The 15829-nt window shown below is 43.8% G+C and overlaps 1 long non-coding RNA gene across 2 annotated transcripts in view; it reads right to left on the reverse strand.

Moving 5' to 3' along the window:
• Positions 1-941: 941 nt before the first annotated feature.
• The window catches only part of LOC116660489, a 32405-nt gene continuing 17517 nt past the window's right edge, over positions 942-15829 (reverse strand). Inside the window, exons 2-4 of one of the 2 annotated variants that reach the window (XR_004316038.1) lie at positions 1557-1668; positions 1209-1352; positions 942-1054 (exon numbers count right to left, since the gene is read on the reverse strand). This is a non-coding gene — a long non-coding RNA (uncharacterized LOC116660489). Of the gene's footprint in view, positions 1055-1135; positions 1353-1556; positions 1669-15829 lie in introns of those variants that run through there. The other variant, XR_004316037.1, reaches the window with a different exon arrangement.

Consider the following 15829-nt stretch of genomic DNA (forward strand, 5'->3'; position numbering starts at 1 on the left):
GTCCCAAAGCTGCATCTCCTGCCCAGCCTCCATCACCAGTGTCCTGTCCAACTGCATGTCGACAGCTCCCACGTGTACCCCAACAGGTAAGGCCCCACCCCCATCAAAGTGCTCCTCTAGCTACACTCACTCTTAACTTAATGAAACCACCACTTACATGATCTTAGTTCACTTCACCCCCCCCCACCCCGTCTACACCCAATCAGTTACCCAAGCGTGCTGATTTCCTCAGATTCCTGGCCTCCTCTCCCACCCTCTGCCCATCTCCAGGCAGGGTCTGTTGCAGCACCGTTGTGGCCCCTCTCCCTGCCATCAGACTCGTCCTGTCAGTTCTGCCCTCAGCACAAGTCCCAGGGTCATCAGGACAACGCCCCCTCTGCCCTCACCACGATGCTCACCACCCTTCCGTGGAGAAGCATCACCTGAGTCGTCAGGGTGCCGACCCACCACCCCTGTCACCGTTACTGCTCCCGGCCTGCACCACTGAAAGGCTCGGAGTTTCTGTACAAATCATGCTACTTTTCGCCTCATTTGTTCATTCATGTAAGAAATAATTATTAAGCTCCCTGCTCTATGCAAGGCTGGAAATGTAACAGTGAACTGAATGTCTACACAAGGTGACAGACGGTCGGACTCCTCTGCAAATCCCATCGCCTCACCCAAATCCAGCTGAATCTCACTCATGGTCGGGCATCACCTTCTAGGAGAGACTTCTGACCAGCCAGGCTCCCCAACCCCCACCCGTTTCGCACCTGTCTCTTCCCCCACCGCGTGTCTCTCTGCAGATCTGCTCTCAAAGACCTTGTAATCTGTGAGAGAAGAGAAGAAATATGTGTGTCCCCCACAAAATGCAGAGAGCAGTCAGAGGGACAAAGCACCCCTGTACGACAAAGCAGAGATTCCTTCTAGAAACGTGCCCTGAACACCTGGTCAGGAGCAGCTCCTGGTGCCTGGAGATGAGGATAAGCAGTGGTCCACACCTCTGCGGCCATGACGGAATAACGTGGGATTCTGGCATTTTCACGGGAGGAAGCATCTGAGACGGACAGAATTTCTGAAAAGGATGGAGAGGTAAGGGAGAACACTGGGCTTGAACAACGGGGAAGCAGTCCGTGGCGGGGGTGGGGGTCGGGGGGACGAGGCTGGGGTGAGCTGGGCGAGCTCAAATAGCCCAGCACCGAGCACTCTGCTGAGACGGGTAGATTTACCATCATGGACAGCCGGCGTCCAGTCCAGGCCCTGGGCACGAGTGGGGCAATCCCAGCGGTGCTTTGGGAGGCCCTGAAGGGGAGGATGCGAGCTGGGGAGAGCAGGGCTCAGAGGCCTTCGGTCACGCTCTGTGTGAAAGATGCCTGAGGTTGACGGCAGAAAGGAGAGCAGGAAGGAGATGGAATCAGAAATATAACAAAAAGGGACCGAAGGGCACAAGAAAATGTGCCAGCACAATAAAATGCATTCAGAATGTATTCAACTCCCATGGAACGGTGTCTGTGGGGGACTCTGTCCGCACCCCCGCCCGCAGTGGGAGCTGGGGTCCGCGAGGGAAGGACCCAGACCTCGTTCCAGATTCTCTGCGTCCTCAGCTCCAGCAGTCTGCCGTTCCCGACGCACACTCACGGACAGCTCCAGGCTGGTAAATCGGCTCTCAATTCACTGGTACTCTCCTTCCTGAAAAATCATCGCTTAGTAGTCATGTCATCGTTGAAATCCCAACCCATTTTCCTTTTGTGTTTACTAAGAAGAAATACACTAAAAAGAATTGCAAGCCTTCGCTTTGTTGCCAACAATCCCACTTAACATTTTTATTTCTGGGTTTGCCAGCTGCTTTCTCGAGTCCTTGCGTTACGTTGCTGGAGCACGGGCAGTCAGCCTCTCCTGTCCCCGGACCAGGATGCGCGCCCGCCTCCCCTCAGCTGCTCGGGCCCCTCCTGACCGGGTCAGGCAGAATCTGGGGGTGAGCCCAGGCCTCTGTCCTTGTTTGGCTCCCAAAGTGATGCTCAGTGAAAGCTGAGAACCACTCGTAGGATCCAACTTCACCATTTCTCAGCATATTTTCTTCCATACTAAAAAAAAAAAATCTGTTTTCATTAAGAGGAGTACCAGGTTCTGCCTCTGCTGTTTGTTTTGTTCTGCTTTGTGTTTTGTTTTGTTTTTAGCATGTTGGTGACACCCGGCACGCTGTATTCCTCTCTGCCTCCCAGTGGGCTGAGACGATGGGTCTCTGTGTCTGACGCACACGCCCTTTTGGTGTGACGGCACCCAGAGAGCAAACCCTCGTGTTCTGTTCACGGCTTGTGATCACGGAGAAGCCACTAGTCTGAGTGCTTGTTTGTGAAGTAAGTGGGTCGGACCAGACAAGCTTGCAGTGCGTTCAGTGCTAGACAGTCGGGCCTCCATAAAGATAGCTGTGGTGAGAACCCCACTTCCGGGATTCTTGACAGCTTACTATTGTTTTTTGTTTTGATGTCATAACTGTCACATACAAAGAAAATAAGTAACTGCAGTGCTTTATTTTAAAAGAAAATAAACAAAATTAAAATCCATCAGTATTCACTTCTTCAGCGACATTACTGAGACGTTATGGAGAGCCTACTGTGTGCTATGCCTCAAGCATATATTGCTGAGCACTGTATGCAGACATCACCCTGTCCTCACGGCACCCGAATCCTCTCCCGGCTGTTGCTGGATGTGTGGGTAATGATGACGGCACCAGTGTTCACGGCGTCTGTAACTGTGCTGAGCACTTTGCATTCATTGTATCATTTCATCCCCCAGCCACCCTGAGAAGCGAGCCTAGTGATCGTGTCCTCTTTACAAAGAATAAACTGAAGTTAAAGAAATCCTCCCACTCCCACGGTCCCCAACCCCCGGTCACAGACGCCAGACGTGACGGTGCTTAGGATTCAAGGAGGGGTGTGTCTGAGCCCTAAGACCAGGCTTCGCCCAGGATAAATTCTCCGATGTGATACAGTGCACAGGCTGAGCCATGTCCACAGACGTGCTCAACATCAATTAGCAAACCCCACCCAGCGAGGGGACGGTCAGAGTCTGCGAACAAAAAATAGTCAATCACCTTAAGTTACATTTATTTAAAGTCTGCTCACTGAAGAATGTGTCAGTTACTATAGAATCCGAACAGGTAAAGTGGCTATTTTTCTCCCTCTGGAATTATTTTCATGTAATACTCCAAATGGCCAGGTTGTTACCCAAATGCTGCACAACTTGCACAAGCAGTTTTGGCCACACTTGAGCAGGCGGGGTCCCTCTGAGCTTTGTCACATTCAGTGAGACAGCCCCTCTTCGTTCACTCGCATCCCCTGTGTGCTCACCTTCCAGGTCGCGGGGCTGCAGCAGCGCGCTCGCACACGTAACACTCGAGCGTGCGGTGGCCGTGCTGACAAAGGCTTGGGAGAGGACCGAGGCAGGGCGAGGGCGTCCACAGGCGGGGGAGTTAGCAGACGCTCCCCTGAGAGGGCAGACAGACAGGAACTCTAACGAGATGACGTATAAGCAAAGTCACAAAGGAAGTGGAGGAGCCCTATGGGCTGATTGAGCCAGTGATTAAAAATCTCCCAGCAAAGAAAAGCCCGGGACGAGATGGTTCCCCTGGCGAAATCCACCAAACGTGTAAAGGATTAATGTTAATCTTTCTGGTTTGGGGTGCGGGGTATAGCTCAGTGGTAGACTGAGTGCTTGGCACGCACGAGGTCCTGGCTTCAATCCCCGGTACCTCCATTAACAACAACAGCAAAAACACACTTGTAACACCAATCTTTCTTAAACTCTTCTTGAAAAAGATGAAGGAAAAAAATTTAAATATTTTTCTGTGTCCTCATACACTCTCGTCTGAGCAGTACTTCCAGCTTCACGGATCCTTACATTACACACGGCAGCAGGAACTAGTTTTTGCTGAACATGTGTATTTGACCTAACAGGTGGGAGAGCACAGGGGGCGCGTGGTGACGTGGGGCGTGCAGCCTCGGGTCTGGGTGCAACCCCGCCAGGCCACGTCTTGCCAATCTGTGTGTGGCGAGCTACTGAGACATTTGGTGCTTCGATTTGCGTCGTTGTAAAATAACACCTTAATGTTATTGAGGGGACTGAATAAGCTGGCATCGTGAAGCATTTGGAACAGTGTCTGAGCCACACCGTGCTCAGCAAACATTAGACAGCAGTGGAAAGCCGGCGGGGTGTTTAGAAGCAGACGCCCCATAGCTAAAATTTGCTCTGCCTTCTGAAAATACTCAAGAATGTTCCCTAAAGAACAGCCCCTCAACACAGCTGCTATCGATGGTGAAAACGGTAAGCTTGCATGAACAGCAAATACATACATGCACAGGCCACTCTTTTATTCCTCTGACCTCCAAACAACCTTGCCGCCTTTATCTGGGTCTGTATTCTTAGTTCTTGTTCGTTCAACTGGGAGTTAGCTCCCTGGAAGAAGGGACAGCCAGAGAATTGACGTCTTAAATAAACAAGTACCCAATCTTGTAGGAGAAGGTGTAACCTCCAATTGGCTGAATAATGTTTGATTCTGTTTTTATTTGAGTTTTCTGAGTCGCCAGGGATGGTCACCATTAACTCCGAGTGCTGGTGTCCAGGCAACAGGGTGGGATGTCAACCTACTGTGAGTCCTTCAATAACTTAGTTGTTCAACCTGAGTTTCAAAACGTACTTTTTTTCTTCCTCTCTGTGTGCCAAGCATGGATCTAACACACAATTACTGATGGGTTTATTTAAGGTCTGGTGTAATTAAGTCATATGCTTTGTGAGTCATGTGGTCTCATCTTTTTGCTTTTTATGATTAAATTTGACTTGTTTGAAAGCTAAAGAAGTGAATTCCTTATAAAATTATCAAAAATACTACATACAGAATTTCACAAGTATTTGTTAGTTAGTTATGCCTTAAAGGCTGCTTGTATCCAAATCAGAGATGGCATCACACCTCCTTTACTTTCTGACATTTCCAAGTCCTTCAGTTCGCAAGGCCGGGAGGGAGATGTTGGAACTGTTACACAGCAGGTGTTGGGTCACATCTGACCTGACAAGAGCAGTCTACACATCCTTTTAAAGTACCCATAAATCACGTACCGATACTAGACCATATCCTGGGCCATGAGAAAAACCCCGATGTACTTAAAAGAAGGGAAATCACGTGGTGTGTTCTCTGACCACAATGGAGTTAGTGAGAGATGGAGAAGAGGAAGATCCCCAAACATGTGGAAACCAAACAACACATTTCTAAATAATCCACGGGTCAAAGAGGACGGCTCAGTGAATTTAAAGATGCATTAAGTTGGATAAAAATTAAAATGCAATATGTCTTAATGAGTAGGACACACCTCAGTCAGTGCAAAGAAAAACGGCACAAAATGCTTGTGTTAGAAAAGAGGAAGAGTCTCAGACTGAGCACTGACGCTTCCGCCTCCAAACCTAGAAGAAGCGGAGAACATAAGCACGAAGAATGCTTAAGGGAGTGAACAATAAAGGTAAAAACAGAAACTGAAGAAATTGAAGACAGAAAAACAATGGGGAAAATTAATGGAAAAATAAAAGCTGGTTCATTGAAAGATCAGGAAAATTGGCAAACGTCCAGCAGGACTACAAAGGAAAGAGAGAAAAGACACAAATAACCATTAGGAACGAAACAGGAGCCACCAGCACAGACTCTGAGGTCTTCCAAAGGGAACTACGGGAGCACCGCCAGCAACTCTGCATTTGACATTTGACAACTTACATGAAACTCTCTCGAAAACAAATGATCGCCGCTCACTCAACGTGAAGTAAATAACTTGAGCAGCTTGGAATGATTAAGGAAACTTAAATCTTACTTTAAGAACTCAAAAAAAAAATCTTAGAGCCTAATGGTTTCCCTGGATACTTCTGCTGCTAGTTTAAAACGTTAACACCAGTCCTACACAATGGCTTCTGGAAAATAGAAGAAGAGAGAGAGCATACCTCAACTGATTTTTTGAAGTTAGTATTACACAGATAAAAAGCAGATATAGACAATATTTTAAAAAACAAAACTATAATCCATTACTCCTTATGAATATATGCACAAAAAATTCTTAATTAAGTATTAGCAAATATGTAAGAATTATATCCTCAGGCAAAAGAAAGTTGTATCCTTATCTTATACCATACATAAAAATTAACTCAAAATGAGTTAAAAACCTAAACATAAGACCTGAAAATAGTAAGGCTCCTAGAAGAAAACACAGGTGAAACCTCCCTGACTTGACGATGACTTCTTAGATATGATGCAAAAGCACAGTTGTCAAAAGCAAACATATACAAATTAGAATAATTAAACTTTAAAACTTTCGTGTATCAAAAGGCAATCAGCAGAATGAAAAGGTAACTTACATGATGGCAGAATATACATTTGCAAATCATGTATCTGATTGGGGGATAATATCCTATAAATATATGTAACTCCCATCTCTCAACAACCAAAAATCAAATAGCCTGATTAAAAATACGGGCAAAGGACTTGAACAGTTACTTCTTCAAAGATGATACACAAACAGCACAAGCCTGTGGAAAGATGCCCTGCACCACTAACCACCAGAGACGCGTAAACCCCAGGATGCGCCTCGCACCCACGAGGATGGCTACTATCAGTACAAACAGAAAGTAGGAAGTGTTGGCAAAGATGGGGGGACATCTGAAACCTTGTGCACTGCTGGTGGGATCGTAAAATGGTGCATCGACTGAAAACTGTATGGAGATTCCTCAAAAAATTAAAAACAGAGCCGCCATGTAATCCAGGACTCCCACTTCCGGGAATTTAGCCAAAAGAATTGAAAGCGAGGTCTCAGAGAGGTGCTTGCACACCTGTGCTCGTAGCTGCGCTATTGACCGTGGACGAGAGGTAGAAGCAACCCCAGTGTTTACCAGCAGGTGAGCGGATGATCAAAACGGTGTGTGCAAATAGGAAAATACCTTTCAGCCTTGAAAAGGAAGGAAATGAGCCTTTACCTAAACTTCACATCTTATACAAAAACTAACTCAAAACGCTTTGGACGAAGTCAGCAAGATGGGACCATGCATGAAAAGACACCTCATAAATCGTCTTTGAACAAAATGTGCTGGAGGTGCGGCCCGCTTGATGAAATGCACAAAATCAGTGAGAACAGGGAAGGACTCCTTGTGGGGCATCCGGTCGCTCCTGTCATTTTGTTTTTCTCATTAAAATCCAGCCTGTGGCACATTTAGAGTTCCCGCCCACCCGACAGCGGACGGTAAGGAGCAGGACACTGCACGTGCCCGGGGAGGGTCAGGTCAGCCCCTCGGCTGACGAGACCCGGGACGGTCGCTGGTTGCGTGGATCTGACACCTGCCAGGTGGAGCAGGTGAAACATGTTGATAACAAATACAAGGATGCTGGAACTGAGTCGCACCAAGGTTTCCTGTTTTGTCGGCGGAAAAAATGAAAGCAAACGATTCAAAAATCAGGCTTGAGGGAAAATCGTGCTTCTGCCCCGGACATCTGAAAGCGTGGGTGTCAGCTCAGCTCCTCTGTCCTAATTGTTCCACTAAATCTGATTTGCTTACAGTGATGCACTGGTCTTTTTAATTCAATAGTGTTCTTGCCTGAAAGCTCAGAAACTAATCATCTTTTTTCACGCTATTGCCAATAGCTTTAGCTCTTGTCAGAAGTGCCCCCCAGGGAGAGGGCATAGCTCAGTGGTAGAGTGCTTGCTTAGCGTGACCTCGTGGTCATGGGTTCAATCCCCAGCGCCTCCGTTAAATCAAAATAATAATAACAAATAAATAAACCTAATTACCTCCCCAAAAAGAAGTGCTCCCCTCTCCCAATGGAAACCTGCAAACGAACACACAAACAACCCTGAACAATTGCAGAGAGTTGTGTCATCCTTATTTAAGTACCACGGGAAAAACAAGTCTTCAATTTTTAAAATAAATTTACAAAGAAACTCAACATCTCCTTAATGAGTGAATTTAATTCTCTTCCCCTGAAAAGCCTTGTTGAAAGTGAATTCTGGGCTGCGTCCTGGACTTTTGCGGGGAAACTTCCCATGCCTCTCCCTAAGCGAAGCCAATACGGTGTGTAACCCAGGTTAAGAGGAGTCGCCCTGCGCCACACGTGGAACAGAAGGATGGAGGGAGGTTGCCGGGCCATTTCTGTGGCACCCGTGCTGGAGATAAGCTTCTACTAAGATAAAAATCGTGTAAATATTATTTTTCCTTTCTATTCAATTTTTGTCCTACTTTTTTCTTTTTTGAAAATGCCTTATTTAATCACCACTTTCTTTCTTTGCTCTGTAAGATTATATTACTGGAGTAGCTTTCCATGGGCTACCCTGATTCTAGATTGCATCCAGTATGCCAGAAAAAACTCTACAATTCTGCCTTCTCAATGTCCACATCTCTGACCCCAAAATGATTCCCACTGTTTGTTGAATTAAATCCGAAATACTCGGCTTGACTTTGGAGAGCTTCCATAATCACCACCCTCTTCCTTTCTGTTTATTGTCCACACTGGTCTTTAGATTTTATCCTCTGATCTGTCAAGAAATGCCAATCATCCTTTTAACAAGTCTCATTCTCTATCTCATGACTAGGCCAATGTTCATTAGGACCCACTGCTTAAAGAGCTGCTTCTCCTTAAAAGATCAGATCAGGTTTTCCTCCAGCATTCCCCATATGATCATGATAAGCTTGCTTGAACCTTTCAGAGCTCTGAAAGTAATTTACAAAGTGAATCACACAATTGTGCCTCTAATTATTCTTATATTCTAATTTAAATATTGGCTTTTCTTTGCATTAAATTTGTAAGTTTTGGGGGACAGACTGTTTCTTAATGAGAAGCAAGATAAACATGCAAAGAAAACAATATCTTGCCTACATGACAGCCGTAACCAACTGCAAAATGTAGCAGGAGAAAGATCCCACTGTGGTGTAGCTCTGAGTGTAACCACAGAGAGACATGCAAGGCCGTTACAAAGAAGCCCTTATTGAGGGACAGCAAAGGAAACCAGAAAAAAAAGAGAGAGACATACAGTTGTCACTGTAGGAGACTCAACACTCTAAAAAGTCAATGCTTCTAACATGTTAATTTCTCAGCCTAAATCAGCCCTCCAAAGAGTCCATCTTCTGACAAGCTGTTTCTAGCTCATTAAGGAAATAAATCAAATGGCAAGAAAAACCTGAATACTTTTAGGGGGGAAAAATCATAATATAGATTAACTTGCTGTAGCAGACAATCAAACATTTAATAATTACTCTGTAATTGTCTTAGAATAGCAATAGGAAAATAAGAAAAATGAGTCAAGAAGCAGAATTAGGCATAATATTATAAAATATAATGAAGTAGTATCTCAAATTGATAAAGAAAAGATGGGTTCTTTAATGTATAGCTGAGTAAACGTCTTATACTAAATACAAAAATAAATAACAGATAGATTAAAATCTAAACATTAAGCTGTCATGGAAGAAAGAGTTAAATGAAGTGCGGCGTTAACACCGTGCCATGGCCTTCACCACTAAAAACGGAAAGGTACATCTATTTGCTGTGACATTTAAAGTTTCCAGGAAACTAAAAAGAATAAGGTAGACTTATTTGTGCTGACCTTTAAAGTTTCTAAGACATAACTGCTGCGCGGAAGAAGCCAGCGAAATAAGCAGACGTGAACCTTGATCTCGTTTATGACTCTGTGACAGATCCAGGGACTTGGTGATGCGCAGGGGAGGAGTCAGGATGCCGGACCGAGTAAACAGCAGGTGCCCGGGGTGTGGGGAGGGGGGTGAGGGGTGGGGGAGCAGAGGGCGCGTGGAGCCCGGGGATGGGAAAGTGGAGAAGACTTTCGTGCTCCTCCCCTAGTTTGTCCACGTAGAGTTTAAAACTCTGCAGAATTTTGTCAAAGTCACACAACAAAACAAATAAGAGACGAATATCTGGACTCACATAGATATGTAATTAGACAAGGGAGGAATACTTTAATAAAAAGTTCTTTCAGATAAAAAATAACATAAGAGGTGAGTAAATTTAAGATCTGAGCAATATTTTAGGGAGCTAATGTACTGACATTAAAACCATATTAATCACAGTGAAGTTTGTTTTTAAAATTTTAGGTTAGATGGATATGAGCAGTCACATTAACTGTTAATACAACACTAACCATTAATTAAAATATTAAATGGTATGTCTACCATTTAGAAAATTATTAGTAATTTAATTTTTTAAATCCAAAGCTGTCATCAAATCTTAGCAGTAAAGGAAAAAAACGTAGAATAATTGATGTTCACTTTTTTCCATTGAATATTAAACATCAGAAAGCAATTAATTTTCTAAAAATTACCTTTATTATGGCTTATCAGAGGAAACGGGCAATACTTTATTTAGCCTGCAGCAACCACGTCTGGGTTCCCAGCATACAAGACCAATCATGTCCTTCTTAACCGTGAACAGTGACAGCAACCCATGCCCTAACATTTTCTAGAAAAAAACTTACAAATAACTGCATAGAAAACTTTCTTGAATAAAATTGTTAGGAAAAAGTAACTCACGGTATTTTCAACTACAGTTGTAACTACTAAGATCTTAATATTATATGACAATATCTTACCAACCAGGCAAGAAAAGAGCCACTAAAATTTTTCTGTGTAAATATGAAAAAAAAAAAAAACTGTGGTTGAAAGACTCAGATGAGTAAGTGATTAAGAAAACACACAACGACCCGTAGAGGACCTGCTGAGGCTACTCCTGTGCGCTTCCGTACAGTGGTGTGACTTGTTCCTCAAAACAGCACATGAGAGCCTCACTGTCTCTGTTTACAGATCAGCAGTCTTGGTCCCAAAGGTGGCCGTTACCCACCACGGGTCACTCGGTAGGATTCTCAGCAGGTCTGCAGGACCCCGAGGTCCATTCGCACATCCAGAGAGCAAACATTTCAGCGTCTGCGGGGTGACAGGAACTGCGACTGGCACTGGGTGTGAAACCGTGAACAAACAGGCAAAAACCTCCATCCCGGTGGAACTCACATTCTAGCAGGGGAAGAGCAGGCCATAGACACAAAAATAAGTGTCGACCAAAGAATCAAGAAACAATCAAGGAAAGAATAAAGAAAAGATAATTTTTTTCAAGCCAAACTGAGGGTTATAACCTGGATAACACTCTCCAAAGATTTGAGGGACACCCCTGGTCAGGAGTTAGAGATGCAGTTTTACACACTCTCGGCAACAAAGAAAGTATGTATCATGGTGTCAGGTCCACGTTGTATGTAAAGTTTGTCGGAGATTTTTTGGCCCGTTATGCAGGTACAGAGCAAGCCTGGGTCATGCAACACCTGGCACTAGATGAAAAAGAACCATTAATCTTACAGTTACAACGCAGGTGTCTGAAGGGAGGTTTTTCTCTCAGGTTTGACTGTCTCCCTCCTTCTCTGTATTTCTCTCTGACTTTCTTTTCTTTTAAATATTCTTTGAGTCTTTTATTTTAACCCAAGACAAAAGTAAATGCTGAAACTATTTCTTCTGTAAGGATACTGACAATGAAATCTGATTATGGGTGTCTTGGTAATCCTATGCAACTCCTTTAAAAAATATCTCATGCAAAACTGGAAAAAAAAAGTTGTAGTTGCCTCTACTTTACAACATATATAATAAAATTTAAATAGTTTCCTTCAACCAACATTTTCACACTGTACTTTTAAAGCCTCCCTCTCTAGCTGTCCAACCTCTTCCACAAACCACAATGTCTGTAACCCTCTAATTTCAATTTTCTTCTAATTTTATTGCAAAGAATGTGGTTTGACTTGTACTAATGCACCTTGTCCACTGAAGTCCATGTGTCACTGCGAACCCGACTGCAATGCACTATTTTCTGTTTCTTTCTTTGATGTCATGGGGTGAAGCACATTAATAGATAATATTATCCAGAATCAGATAATTACCAGATTTCTGGTAATATACGGATATGAATCTATGTTCGTATGATAAAGAAACACAAACATGTTGAAATATTTTTAATTGACTTGAGAGGAAACCATGGAGTCATAGGTAAAAATCACAGAATCTTGCAAAAAGCTTATTTTTATTTTTTTAGGAAAACTCCTTCCCATTAAATCCTCACCAAATGCGCTAAAGAGCTCAGCACTGCTGGGTGGGAGACTCGCCTCCCGGCGCTCTTAGGGACAATTAGCAAACGTTCTTAAGATAGAAGAATCTCCTGAGTGATCTCCAAGCTGAGTAATAATAAAATCAACAAGTGTCACAGAGCACCTGTAGTTCAGGGAAAGCTGGCCCACACAGCCCGCGGCCCGCGTTTCTGCGTTGCCTTGGCCCCTAGCTAGCGGCCTGAACTTGGACAGGCTACTGGCCTCTCTGGGCCTTCAATTCTTTACATATAAGATGAGGGACTAAGAATAGAACCTCCAGTTCTAAAGCCCCGTGATTCTATATCAGCGTAAAAACATTATTGTCACTCACAGCAATCGTGGAGGGTATATATGAGTGAACTCCATTCTCCTCCACGTATTTTTAAACTCGAAATAATCGTTCTTGTGTTCAAACTTGACACCACTGACAGCTGTACCTCCCAGTACCCTGTTCTCTATGCAAATGGGCTGACTCACGGAGGTACTGGACTTGGGGAGGCACTGGGCTGATGTGACCCTGTTGGACTGCTGCACGCAGGGAAGGCTCAAATATTTACACCTTTCTCTCCCTCCCCAGAGCCAGCCAATTCAGAAGATTTAGTCATAATGAAAGACTATTGCGCCCAACAGTCGGGAGCATGGAAACAGTGACACTGTCCCCAATGGGGGCTGCAGGGATTGCAACAGTAAATGAAATGTTCAGTTTGCTCTTCCGGCAAAGAGATCCTAAACATAATATTTCAAGCTTTGTCTATTAAGGTAGCAGAACTGAAAGAAAATCAAATCAAAATAAAACAAAAAACCCATTACAGATGAAAGGCATGGGTTAAAGGTATCTCTGCCTTCCAGAAATAAAGAGCAATGTGCAGATGCCTCATTTATAAGCACTTACTTTCTCGTGAAATAGAATCAAGAAAAAATATAAACAAAAATGCAAATCAGTATCTAGGGCAACAAAAATCTGAAGAAAGAACAATGTTGGCTTTCAAATTCTCTTGAGGTGCCAGAAAATATTTATTAGCAAAAATAACAAACCACCACTTTGCCTAGCATCTTGAAAAAATAGCTAGCAAGAGTGAAAGGCAGTTCACGGCGCCCACTCCCCGCCAGGCACGCAGACAGGGCCCAGACTCCATCGTGAGCAACCTGGGCAGTGGCGGGTGGGCCTCACTCAGGGTAGAGCGCAGCTAACACCAACACACACAAATCATCTGTTCATAGATGAGTACTTAAAACTCTAACGTCGCTATACCGTTTTAAAATTTCCAATAAACTTTATAGACATTGCCTTGCTTAATCATTCATTCAGTACCACCACCTTTGCTGAGGGTTTGCTATGTTCTGGCCCTTTATAAGGTGCTGGGGAAGCGGTGACGAATGGATGAGAAAGACCATTATCTTTCAGAGCTGACCCTTGACATGTACTCAGACCGGCTTTCTCAGGTCGGCAGAGTGGCTGATCTTGCCCACAGTTCACAGAGGAGGAAATGGGTGAGCAGCAGAGTCAAGACTTAAACTCAGAGCAGGAGCTTATAGCTCAGTGGTAGAGCACATGCTTAATATGCATAAGGTACTGAGTTCAATCCCCAGTACCTCCATTAAAAAAAAAAAAACTACTAAAAAAAATTAAACTCAGGCCATCTGATTGCAAGGCCACAATAATTTACGTAGATTCTACTTGATTTAAAAGGCAGACCGATAGAGCTGCAGCGTGGTGGTGAGGCTCACACCTCCCCTAGAGTGAGGGCTGAGCCCAGGCTCTATGCAGAGAGAGAAGAATGAAAAAAAGACATGTAGTCACGTGCTCAGTTTTAAGGAAACTGGTTTTCAAGAAATAAGACAACTCTGATTAACAAAACAGCATGTTCCAAAGGGCATATTCCCTTGTAGAAATATTGTTGTCCACAATTTCTTAAGAAAAAAATAAATATTAGTAGTTGCTACCTCAGTGAAGAAGCCTGAGTCTTAGGCAAGCTATTGAACATCTCTAAGCCTCAGTTTCCTCACTTATTAAAGTATTAAAGGGGGTATCACTGATTTGTACTTTATAATATTGCAGTAAGAGCTAAATTAAATAATACCTATAAAGCTATTTTGGGGAAAAAATTAAGCATGATCTCTACCTCACACCATACACAAAAATTCTTCTGAGATGGACCATGCGCCTGAGCTGGTCAACAGCCAGCTTGTTTGCCCAGATGCCCAGTTCCAAGAGTCAGCATATCAAGAGCACTGTTAGCCCCGTACCTGTTTCACCCAGCAGGTGCCGTACACACCTGGTGGCTCCCTGCTCCTGCTCTTCTCAACAGGACCTTCTAATGAGACTAGTGTGTGGCTCCCTCATGGTGTCACAGTTATCAGAGGTGAAAGGAGGACAGAGGCCCAGCCGTTCTGATTTCACGAAGTTCCTTCCAGTTAATCCCCACCCATCACAGTTACGTGAATCTCATTTTTAAAAGAAAAAGAGTACAGATAAGAGAAAAGTTTGCCTTAATGTGGTTAATTTAGATAATATGAGTATTATTTCAGTAGTTATTTGTGGAAATGTTTTATAGGAACACATTTACCCACTCATCTTTTAAAGCATGGTTGGATTTCCACGTGGTTAGAAGGCTAGGTGTCTGCTGGCCCACGGAAGTTACCGTTAGAAGGAACCAAACGATCTGAAGGCCAACAGCTGGGCACCATCGGATTCTCAGGCGAACAGATGTGGATGGGCAAGTTCAGCTGGGAGAGCAGGAGGGAGCAGAATGATGAAAATGAGGACTAAACCTGGACTGCAGCCTTTTCAATTCTGTAATCCCACTTTCTACAGTTCTGTCGCCCCCCCTAAAATCCCATCTCCTCCAGGAAGCCTGAAGGAGCCCCCCTCCTTCCCCGTCTCTCCAGTCCTCAGTCCGCGATGCCACTTTCCCACCCAGTAATCGCCTTTTTATTATTTATCTGTGTGGGTGTTTTATGTTTCCCCACTAGAAAGTAATCTCCAGGAAGACAGGAAACTCGTTTTTCAGAGATGTGTATCGAGATATGTAGCAGGAAGGGTGCAGCTCAGTGGCAGAGTACGTGCTCAGCACGCACAAGGTCCTGGGTTCAATTCCCAGCACCTCCACTAAAAATAATAATGATAATAATAAGAGATACGTAGGGGTATTCCACCATAACACCAGGATTTATTTACTTTAAACTATATCTCAGCAAAGAGGAAAAAAAAAGGAAAAAAAAAAGGATAGAGGAGACAAATGGGAGTGAAATCTCAGTAATTGTTGATTCCGGGCCATGGATGTTTGGGTGTACATTGCATTTTTCTCTCTATTTTGGTAGATGTTTTAAAATGTCACACAAACAATTTTGAGCATTAATATTTTTAAAGTTTTGCAGGCCCATTGTCTTTCTGTCTCCTGGCAATTGCTTTCAGTGGTTCTGCCCCAATCCTTACTGTGAGCATTTTATAGCTTAACTCTTAGGTGATAATTTCCTTATTAGTATGATTTGGGGAAGTCATATGTCCTTTGCCTTGTGTGATCCCTGTATCATTATAAACATCTTCGTATTTCCATTTTTTTTAATTGTGGAAGTTTTTACCAAGTAGGAAAAAGTTTTTAGGGGAATTTAAAAAAAAGGAAAACTTCCCTTCTGTCGTTTCCCTCTTCCCTTGTTCCTAGCAAAGCTGACACAGAACAGAGGATGGACCATAAAAGAACCAT

This window comes from Camelus ferus, chromosome 29 (assembly GCF_009834535.1).
Source record: "Camelus ferus isolate YT-003-E chromosome 29, BCGSAC_Cfer_1.0, whole genome shotgun sequence".
NCBI classification, from domain to species: Eukaryota; Metazoa; Chordata; class Mammalia; order Artiodactyla; family Camelidae; genus Camelus; species Camelus ferus.